Raw genomic sequence first — 11,753 nt, forward strand, 5'->3', positions numbered from 1 at the left:
TGTGTCACGAACAAAAGCAGAGATTTGAGTTAACATTTTCCAACCACTCAGAGCTAATGGCTCCCCAGGCCTCTGCAGTTCTGAGTCCAGACTGGCACTAATAGTTTCATGGTTGGCCCACCCTGTCTGGCCCACATGCTAATGACCCATTCATTGTTCCCTATGATAACTATGGGCTGAGCCATGATTTTCAACAGCTGGAGCCCTGAGCAGCCCGCCAGGCCAGACGAATACCCCCGCCTGTTTAGGAAGCTTCTCCTGCCAGCTTGCTCTCCTGACTCAACACTGAGTACCAAGTCCTCTCCCAGTGCAATCTCACTAGGAAGATGATAAAAGTGGCTTTTTTCAAGGTAATATTCCCATCTTTGTGACAATTAATAATCTTCCCAAGGAGCCAGCAGCAATTAGGCCCCTACATCTGTGAAGTCCCTGGGTGGGGGTGCCTGAATATTTATGGCACCAAAACCCTCCCTTCTCAGAGGTGTCAGAGGCTCTTTCCGTGCCGGTGTGGAGCCAGCCTGTGGGATACCAGCAGGCCATTGAGCAGACTATCAAGTGGGCCACGCTTGGCTTGGACAGTCAGCCCAAATCCAATCTCATCCTAAGCAGTTTTAATTGAGATTAATAACCTCTCACAACTGGTTGTAGGTATTTCATCAACAGACATCCTGCTAAGAAAACTGCTCTGCTCACCTCCAATCTGGCCAAATGACCTGCTCCGTCCTCCCTTCCTGCCCGGGCTCCCAGCCCGTTGGACCACCCCACCCCACAGGGACAGCGTAAGTACCAAGGGCACCTTCAGGACTGAAAGAGGATAGGAGATGCAAAAGCAGAACTACTGTCAAGTCTAAAGTATCGAAGCCCTGGCATGAGTCTCTTTGTTTAGATATAGGAAAGTTCTAGAAGCACTGTGGCCATTGTTGTCTCCGTGATGGGGCAACACTATGGCTGAATCTTCCCAGCTCTGTCCACCTTGGCTGCCACACTGGACTAAAAGTCAACATCAATCATTCATTTTCTCAAATGGTATTTGTTAAGCACCTACTATGTGCCAGGCACTATGCTGGGCACTAGAATTTAGTAGTGAATATGAGATTTTTCCCTCAGGAGTTTAGTCTAGACCAGTGATGGCGAACCTATGACACGCGTGTCACCACTAACACGTGTAGCCATTTCTGATGACACGCGGCCGCTCAGGCGGCCGCATGCTGAGGATAAAACATTTGCAAAATAATGTTTTTTCCTCAAAGTGATACACTACCCGAGTTATGCTCAGTTTTTTGGCGAAGTTTGACACACCAAGCTCAAAAGGTTGCCCATCACTGGTCTAGACAGAGAGACAGCCTAAGCCAATAATCTCACACATAGATATGGCTCAACACATTTTAATAAAGGCTTTACGTGAGAGTGTAGGGTGGATGACAGAGTAGAGAGAGGAAGCCTGATTTAGATTTAGTGTCAGACAAGACCTCCCATGGCCAGTGGAAGGACTGTGAGGACATGGAGGAGCTGGACATGGAGGAGCAGAGCATCCCAGTCAGAGGCGCGGTCCATGCTTGTCCCTGGGATGGGCCTGTGTGACAAGTGATTAGAGCAGCTGACACAGAGTCAGCAAAGGGGACAGCAGAGTAAGATGAGCCCACAGAAGTTCACAGAGGCTGGATTATGCCAGACCTGGTTGGCCACGGAGAGGGGGCTGGGTTTCATCCTAAGCACAAGGGGCAGTTACTTACTAATGCAGGACTGCTCTTTTTATGATTTTAGGAAGAGTTCTGGGGGGAAAAACTTATAGCACAGTCCCTGCTTTTTCCTCAAGGGAAACCCTTTCCTCGAATCAAGTAAATTCATTCATTTAGCGGGTATATACATACCAAGGGAATAAGACTAACTCTTCCAAGCCATGAGCGCAATCAGTCTCACGTGGTCAGTGGTGATGCTCGTCCTGAGGAACTGCTGGGTGCTTCACTCTACCGGGCACGTGGAGGCCACAGGAGGAAACACAAGATCCTGACCTCACAGGCTGGATAGAAAAGGTAGGTCAACCGGAGGTTCCCCAAACAGGGGGACTTGTTCTAACAGGGTTCTTTTAACTTGGGAAGGAAGCAAAACACGTTGAAAGGAACTTACCTGCACTTTGGGATGAGAATTCTGAGAATGTACCAAGCAATACTTTTCACGTGGATGCACACAAATTTCAATCTCAGTCTGAGGTCCTCTCTGCTAAGCGGTGATCTAGACAGTCAGTGCTGCAACAGTTAAGAGGAGGAGACGTGGATCTCCGCTTGTTCAGATAAAAAGCAAGACATTCCCCATCTAGCATACCTCATGCCCACTAACTCACACCCTGAACACGGGCTATTCATGGAAGCACATAGCTGAACACTTCAAAAAAACCTCAATACTGAAGATGCTTTTCGATGGGGCATAGATGGTAATAGCTTTAGTCCCAAGAGTCTGCATTCATGCCAACAGTCTGCACTGAGCTTTTAAGATGACCCAACCCTTAAGAACTGCTTTTCAAAAAAATTGGAAATGGACCCCTACCTTATCCATTGAGTCATGAATGCTGTGCCTATTACCCAAACTGGGAATGAAAGGAGAGAACAGGAGATGACTGTCACAATAAAGCTGCAATTACTGAAGGCTTCAGCTCACCTTTGTGCCTCTCCATCTAGGCTGCTTTTCAATCAGTTATTTTTTGCCAAACCCACTGAAACGCAAGCACTAAACTGGGTTCCTGCCTGTTCTCAGCGCTCTCTTTCCTAAACCTCCTGGGGAAACAGGAGGCCCCAAATTCTTGTCTTTCTCACTCCTCTTGTGTGAGGACACTGGGTGGGAGTCCCAAGCCTTGCCAAAGTTTCCTCTGGAAAGTTGGGTCCAGGAGCCTCTCTCCGCAGAGCCAGGGGTTGGAGCAGGTAAAGGAGTGTGAACAAGGCCCTTTGGGGGAAAGGAAGCAAGGGCTCTACTGAGGCTTGTGATTCCACACTTCTGAGCAGCTTAAAAAATATAAACACCAACAAACAAAGAAATTCATAATACAAACTCAAATCATTCCCTCTCCTCACTCTCTACCGCCTTTGCCCAAATTCAGGGACTTGCCATTTGTCTTCTGGACAATCGTAGCAACCTCCCTGCCTCCAGCCTCGCCCTTCCTCCAATCCAGCTCCCGGATTGGGTCCCTTCTTCTATCAGAGCCTCTTCTCAGGCTCAGGTGTGACTGTGTCACTACCACACCAACCACTCCTCAATAACCACCCACTGCCTGTTAGAGAAAGTCCAGCCAAGGTTCCCTTCGTGACCCGTCGCCTGTGACCACCACTATCTTGCATCCCCCCGCTTTCTCTTTCCCCACAGTGTATAACCTTCCCACGGAACAGAAATGCACAGCAGTGGCAACCCTGGAATGTGCCACAGGGTTACATGCCTGTGCCTTTGTGTATGTCGTTTCTCTGCCTGGGATGCTTTCTCCCCCTGCTTTATCCATTCATAAATCTTCTCTCAAACACTAACTTTAATGTTGCCTCCCTCTGAGCCCTTTTCTGATCTTCTCTGGTGACTGATCTTCTCCTCCATTGCCCAGTAGGACCTGCAACACAAAATAGCAAGTGCTGCTTTACAGATGTGTCCACTCTGGTAGTCTGAGCTCCTTGGAACACAGATTGAAACTTCATCCTTCTCCAGTCCCTTACGTAGCACCTAGAATGAAAGGGTCGGTTCATAATTAGGTAGAATCATTCCCATTTTATAGTTGAGAAAACTGAGGCCTAAAAGAGGTGTCACTGTGCCAGTTGGCAGTAGACTTGGATCTAGAAATCAGTTTATCCAACTCCTACTCCAGAGTATTTTTCACCAAGGTTTCTCCTCCCTGCAGAAGGTGACATCTTACGTCCCATTCAGTCAGTCACATGATACAGAGGTCTCTGGGGTCTGGGTGTCAAGATCAAAATACAGGGCACTTCCATGTTACCTTATTGCCTTTTCTCCCATTTGCAGGGAGCTTATTAGACTTCCTGGCAGTAGTTTAGTTCCAGACATCTAGACTCACCTAAGCTCCTGAGAGTCCATGGAAGGCTCATTCGAAGCACTGTTTGCCAAGAATAGAAAAGTGGCCTGGTTGAGGGGCCTTGAACAGAGGGCCAAGGGAGAGACATGGCCCAGGGGCTGTGAATGCCTATATCTCCACATTGTCTTAATCTCCCAGAGTCATAACTACAGAGAAGGCCATCGGGAGGGAGCCGTTAATTACCTGCAGGTGTCCCAATTAAGCAGCACTGCCTCCCCAATTAGCAGTCCCTTCCATTGGAAATCATTAGGCTTAATTCCATTTCCCAGGAAACATCTTAATCAAGCAAGTTCTGTCCCCAACTCCTGAGACAGCCAGACTCCTGCTGACGTCAGCCGAGCCCTGACTGACCTAGATGATGATGCTAAATTGGGCTCTGGGTCAATTTCCCAATTAAACATGTCCCTTTAATTACACTGTTTTCTAATGTTTAGCCAGACCAAGGGTCTGTGTTTCTTAAATTACTTACTAAAGGTAGAGCATATTCAAAGAAGGCCCCTCCCTAAACAAGGAGATAATACAGGAGGAGATAAATTTGTACACATACTCCCAAAAAGTATCTCTGTTATAAAAAAATAAATCTGGAACACCACAGGATGAGAGCTACAAAGCACAGCCTGTTTTCAAGATATAAGACAAGAAAGCCTTCATTGTCAAAGCCAGGGAGCCCCCTTTCTCTCCCCATGCTTTTTTTACCTTCACTATTCCCCAAAATTATTAAATTGTGAAAGAGAATCTTAGGAGATAAGAGGACGTTCCAAATGCAGATGCCCATGGATCGCTCCTCAGGTTCTCAGTCTCCGAATCAAAATGTTTTAGTCAAAAGGTAAAGGAGAAGGACAGAGGAAAATAGGATTCCAAGTTGTCCTAACCTCCCAGAGACTTAAGTGCAGACTGCCCATGAAATTTTGGCCGATTACATGGCAGCTCAAAAGCAAACTGCTGACCACCAGGTTTATAATTGTTCTAAGATCCTCCTTCTTGGTTGTGTCCAATTCTCTGGTTGCAAATTTAGAGAGCCCCATTCTCAAACTGACAAAGGGTTCATCGCCAGCAAAGAAAGGGCTCATTTCCCCTATGACACCATCATGAAATCCTTCACACTGCAACGTTAAGCAGTCTTCCTCCCCACCTAGCACAGCATCCTCCTGGCACTCCCTGGTTTATCTCTCTGCCTTTCGCTTCACTCCCAACAGACTTAAACCTCCAGGAAAAGGGGAAAGGGAGGGAGGAAAAGTACAAGATAGAATTGGTTCAATCACAATTTAGAGTCCCTGGAAAGGTATCCACACACACAAAAAAACCTACAAATACATCTTAATTTTCACTCTGAAATAGACTATGAAGTTCAAATCAAATTCTGTTTCCTTGAACTTTTTTTCATATCCATGTTAATCATATTCCTATGAAACTGAAGAGAGAGAAGTGCCCCTGTCCTTGATACTAAATTTAATATGGAGATGATTAGAAATGCATTTGTCATTGTTGCCTGAAAAGCTTCATGCGTTAGCCCTCCAGAAATTAGATCAACACTTCGCCATTCCCACACCTCCCCAGTCCTCACCGAAGTGCTGGCCTCTGCAATAATTACTATCTACTGATTTTCCCCCAATTCATTTATTTTTTTAAACTTCATAATCAGCTTACCTTAATTCATTACTATTCACCATTTAGGGACAAACTTCTAAACCCTAGTGGAAGCTGATTCTGTCCTCTAATGGGCCATCTATACATATATATAATTTGTCTTGTCAATTATTTTCTGTTGACTTTTACCATTTCTTCCCTCTCTTCCTCAAAGCAAAACTTTTTAGATCTGACAAAGCATCTGGCCTGTTAGATGAGATTCCCTATCTTTTACAGAAATCCTGATTAAAAATGTCACTGCTTCCATAGTTGTCTAGAGACATTTCCCAGGTGCAAGCCACAATTTGTCACCGGGTTCAGTTTCAGAGCCTTCTGGTTGGGGAAAAGGGGACTCTTCAAATTTTCCTTAACAAGGTCTCAAGTCACCCCTGAGACTTCAGATCATCTGTGCCTCACAGTCCCCACTGCCCGGGTCTCTGTGCTAGCTCCAGGGAATAAGCCAGGTAAACGCCTGTGATAAGAGTAGACGTGGTCATAATGTTAATACTAATAATAGTTAACATTTGAGTTCTCACTATAATCCAGATAAAAGTGTTCTCCCTGTATTATCTCGTATATGTGATTTATGTTACTATTACCCATCTTTTACAGATTGGAAACTGGAGTTTAGAAGTCAAGTAATTTCTTCTAGAACATACAGCTAGTAAGTGACTGTGCCCAGGAGCAAGCCCAGTTTGGTCTCTGACAAACTTGTCTGAAACCTCAGAGTAGACAAGGGACAAAATTAATGCTGAGCTGGGGTCAGCATCTACTATCTAACATACTAAACCTCGATTCCTGCTCAGTGCACATGAGTGCACATTGATTCATCAGTTTAGATCTGGCCTTGGACTCAGGTTCTTTCTTCGGGTGAATTACTTTCCCTCTGACTCCTAATTTTCTCATCTATGCAATGAGAATATTAGTTTCCATGGGAAACTTCTAGCTCTTATAGTCTAGGATTCTAGGTAATACTATGGACAGACATGAAGAGTTGAAGAAGCCCTGGAGGTGATCTCATCTAGGTATATCAAATGCATGGCATATAGGCTGCCTCTTCCCTACGCTATGCCCAGGGTAGACATCACTAATGGATCACAATCCTCTTTCTTGCTGAGCTAGTGGTAGCTTCAGAATCCTTTTCAATTCTATGATAAGGAAGCAATTAAGACATGGTACATTGGATAAATCTCTATGTTAATCAACCTTCCCAATTTACAAATAAGGAAACTAAGATCCAGTAAACATCTGTTGAGGAATTAATATATATCAAGTCTTTTGTTAGATCCCACAGGTAAAAAGATGACCAAGACCCAGTCTTGTGCCCTAATGACTTTCAGTTTAGCGAGAGATGTGGACTGTTAAACAAGCAATTATAATACTGTGTACTGACTATTATTTGGCCACATGGGAAACCACCTAACCTAGACTAACATTCATGGAAGGACTCCTGCAGGAAGAAGCACTTAAGCTAAGACTTGGATGGAAATAGGAGTTTGTCAGATGAAGAAGGGGTGAAAAGGACCATTCTAAACAGATAAAGGAATCCAACAGTGCCAGACAGCTCAGACTACTCAAGAAGTTATAAGTCGCACGGATGCCTGGAGCTTTGATGCATAAAACGCAATTAGTTAGGGAATGGTGAGCAGAAAGGCCAGCAGGGGCCAACCCAAAAAAGAATCACACATACCATACTACAAAAACCGTTCTTCACCCTGGTGGTAGTTTGAAGACATGGCTGCACTCTTCCCAGTGAAAGGTAGGGTATTTATCCCCTCTCCTTGAAACCTATAACTGCTTCAATCAGTATAGTACTGTGGAAATCAGGCAAAGCCATGAAACACCATACAGCTCCACCTTGTTCACTGGAATTCTCACCCATGGACCCATGAGCCACCATGTATTCTTACTAAGAAGCCCAACTCCCCAGGGCCACCATGCTGGAGGGGCCACAGGTAGGTGCTCCAACTGACAGTCCAGCAAAGCTCAGCCTTCTGGCCCTCCCCACCAAAGTGCCAGATAGGTGAGTGACTTTAGAGAAGCCCATTACCAGCTGAATGCCACCAGCTGACCTCTGTTGATGCTCCATAGAACAGAAGAATCACCCAGCTGAGCCCTGCCTGAATTCCTGATCTACAATTTATGAGATATAATAAAATGATTGTTTTTTAAACCACTAAGTTTTGGAGTAGTACTTTATGCAGTAATAGACAATCAGAACAGCAAAGAAGCATTGAAGTTTTTAGGAAGGAGAGTGGCATGATTAGAGTTGTTCTGGAAGGAGCACTTTGGCTGCTGCATAGGGAATGGATTGGGAAGTGTGTGGAGAATGGAGCAGAGCAACTCTAGGTCCACTGCAATTGTATAGTAAGTGATAACCAAGGCAGTGGGCAGTGCCAGTGAGATAAAGAGATATGCTCAGCTGATTTGAGATATATGTAGAAGGTAGAGTCAACAGAATGCAGTGACTGACTGGAGAGAGGAGAGTCAAGGAAGATTCCCATTTTTACAGCTCATGTAACTAAATGAATGGTGGTACCATGTGCTGAGATGGGGAAAGTTTGGAGGAGAAGCATGTCTGGGCAGTCTAGGGAGAGAGGTGAGTCCATTTTAGATGTAGTAGGTGAGATAATGCAAGATGGGATGAGTAGTGGCTAGAGAACTCAGGAGACACATTTGGTGAAGACCCAAATTTGAGAGCCATCCACTAAAGGATGGTGAGGGAAGCCCTAAGAGGGATGGAAGGACTAGGAATCTCACTGTGAAGAATAAAAAGAGGAAAACAAAGTGCAGAAGACCAGGGAGTAGCAGAGTCAAGACTGGCCATGGACAATGCACAGCCTGGCCACCTGAAGTTGCCCCTCCTGGGTGCCCCCAAAGTTGCCCCCTTTCCTCCTGTCCCCTAGGAACCTTGATGCTTTGAACATGAAAAACAGTGAGGCTGAAGAGACATGGAACTAGGCTCTCTCACACTGTGGCTCATCAGAATTGTATATGCCACCCAATGCCCACTTCTTTAGTTTTTTACATGCTCTGCTTTATTCTCTTCTGTCCATACCTCCAGACTAATTGTTTTCTTTTAAATGCTCCTCATTTCTTTCCCATTTCATTTTCTTTCATCCACAACCTGCTATTAAGGTTGTTTTCCCTACAGATATTTTGACACAAAAGCAGCATAATCTGTTTTCCTAATTAGCTGTGATACATACACAAACGCCAACATCTCCTGCCCAACAGCACTCTCTCCAGTCATCCCTACAACTCCCCACATAATGGAGTTTTCCTCTCTCCCACTTCCTCTCTCCTATTCCCATGGCTCCTCCAGCCAGATATTCCTCTCAAGGAACCACCGGCCTGACCAGTGACTACAGTAGCCATCTTTAGAGTTATTCCATGGAGTAAGACCATGTCTCCATAAAGACCCTGTTAAAAGCATTCTGTTAGAGTATTAAACAGTATTAATGGCATGCCAGATAAGCTTTCTTTGAGAGTTAACAAATTCCAATGAAATAAGAAAATCTGCTGATGGGCATTTAGGGGGGTAAGAGATCAACTGAAGGACTTATATGCATGCATATAAGCACAACCAACAGAAGCAAGACACTGGTTGGGGGCGAGGGGGGTGTGAGGGCAAGGGCCAGGGGATAGGGGAGGCTGAGGGGGAAAAAAGGAGACATATGTACTACTATTTGTAATACCTTATACAATAAAAAAAATAAAATAAAATCATTCATAAGGAATTCAAGATATTGATTGGAGGAACCAAATCTCAATAAAGGAATATGTAAAGATCAGTCTAGAAGGTAGCCATCCAGGTCTGGGGTGTGCGGTGGGGTGGGGGTGTTAAGGCCAGCAGTTCAGAATTAAGACAGAGGTCCCCTGTTGTGGGGATGCCTATGCCATGTGGAGGCAGTACAGCAGCCTCATAGAATATCATGGGCCTTGACACCTCACACACACACACACACACACACATACACACACACACACACACACACACACACACACACACACACCATATTTACTCCAGAAAACATGTTCCTGATAAAGCTAATGAGCCTGAGCTGGCCAGACTCAGACTCTCCTGAATTTTGCATGATTGGCTGGGCACAGCTCCAGCACAAGAGAAAAGGGTAAGAATCTGAAACAGAGCCAAAATATCATGCCTCTCTTCACACGCCCTCCACTTTGTTGAACTTGTTGACAACTGACTTATAGACAACAAAACTCATTTTAGCCTCATGACAATCCTGAGCATCTTTCTTCCCTCAGCGAGGCTTAGAGGCAGCTCCTTGAAGGCTGGACAATTTTGTAGCTTTCCCAGTACTCCTAGATTCCCCCAACCTCAGCCAAGACTCTGAGGACCACCGTATGAGGTGGATGTTATCATAGGATAATGTACAGAGAGGGCTTTACACCAGGTCTAAGACATGCTAGCCATCTCCCACCCCCATGAATGGTTTCTCTAACTTTAAATGCCACTACTCTTTCCACAGTTCTTCTTAATGTGTCAAAAAGCAGTGGTTCTCACAGCACCGCCCATAATGTAATCCAGGGGGTCACAACACTGTCCCTTGCCATGATCCAGGGATGTCTCAACATTGCCTGTGATTGAATCCCAAAGCTGCACCAGTGCTTCTTCTGAAAATACCTGGTTCCTTAATCCCAAGAACTGTCTTTGTGGCTTGAGCCCCCATTACCAGCTGCCCATGAAAAGAACCAGCAGCGCCCCCCCCAAAAGAAGAACCCCATTATTATCTGACCTTCAAACAATGTCTGTGGGCTTTGGAAAGAACCTACAAGCACTTGTGGTCTGCATTTCTTTTTCTGAAGGTCATATCCTCCTATCTAGCCCCCTAATTCTCTCTAGAAGAATTATAGAAAACTCAATCACATTTCAATACAAACCTCCCTGCCCCTGCCTAAGGGAACTTGTACTATTCCAAACTCTTTCCCCAACTATATATGGCTCCTTTCAATAAGCTTATGAAAACCAGACTCCCAAAATTATTATAGAATATACGTTTTCTAGGCAAGAATTTATTTATTCTAATAAGCAATGCTTTCTCTTTTTTATACTACAAAATAAGGATATTTATTATAAAGTTAGAAGAATTAAAACAGTTAGGTAATGGTACAATGATAGACAAAGGAACCAACTGAGAGTCCAGAAACATACCCAAACAAAGATGGCCACCTGATTGGTGATAAAGGTGACACTGAAATGCAGAGGAAAAAGGTGGTCTTTGTTTTTTTTTTTAATTTTTTATTGGCCGAGGAGAGGTCAATGGGGGGGAAAGGAGACATATGTAATACTTTAAGCAGTGCTTTCTTAATCTGCCTTGACCTTTGCACTCCCAGTGACTTTCCTAATTGAGTTTTGAGAACAGTGTATGTTAAATCATGACTAGTACAGTTGGAACAGTGTCCAGGCCTGCACTCCTCCTGCTCCGTTCCAGCAAAGCTGTTGGATGGACACACACCTGCAGCTTCTAGAACATCCCAAACCTCATTTCTGAAAGCAGAACAGTAGGGAACTGGGGGATGTGTTCTTGCCCTCAGAGGCAAAATATTTGCTTCAGGTGGATGATCTGGGCATATACAGTGTGGCCAAGAACATGGGTTTAGATTCCAACAGATTGTAATCAAAATTTACTGGCTCAGCCACTTACCAGCCACATGGCCCTGGGCAGGTTAGGAACTTTTTTGAGCACATGTTCTTCTTAATCTGCAAAATGGAAATGACATCAGTTACTATCTCAGAGGATTATAAGGGAGAACATTATAAAGCTCCTAGCACTGAGCATGGCACAGGGGGAGCACTCGATAAGCAATAGTTATTAGTTATAATTATAATGTATAATTATAATGAGATAAGGATAACATTTCATGCATTTCTCTAACCTCATTCCCTACTCCAATGCCTAGCACAGGGTACACAGTCATAATAAAGTGAATAAACATTTCTTTTGTCCTCCTACTACATGCCAGGTACTACAGGGATGAACACCAGTGGTCTACGACCTTGGATAATGTAGCATTTGATGTTTATGCTACTCCAGAG

The 11,753-nt window shown here is 44.6% G+C and overlaps 1 long non-coding RNA gene across 2 annotated transcripts; it reads right to left on the reverse strand.

The window, feature by feature from the left end:
• Window positions 1–1,428: 1,428 nt before the first annotated feature.
• Window positions 1,429–11,419, reverse strand: LOC114231520 (uncharacterized). 2 transcript variants are annotated; one of them, XR_008556257.1, is made up of 5 exons: window positions 11,362–11,419; window positions 3,511–3,586; window positions 2,128–2,246; window positions 1,921–2,020; window positions 1,429–1,573 (listed from the first exon to the last, which is right to left on the reverse strand). It is a non-coding gene; the product is annotated as an uncharacterized LOC114231520 (long non-coding RNA). The 2 variants fall into 2 exon arrangements; XR_008556258.1 differs by having other exon boundaries at window positions 3,511–3,696; window positions 11,362–11,402.
• Window positions 11,420–11,753: the final 334 nt, after the last annotated feature.

Source organism: Eptesicus fuscus, chromosome 6, assembly GCF_027574615.1.
Source record: "Eptesicus fuscus isolate TK198812 chromosome 6, DD_ASM_mEF_20220401, whole genome shotgun sequence".
NCBI classification, from domain to species: domain Eukaryota; kingdom Metazoa; phylum Chordata; class Mammalia; order Chiroptera; family Vespertilionidae; genus Eptesicus; species Eptesicus fuscus.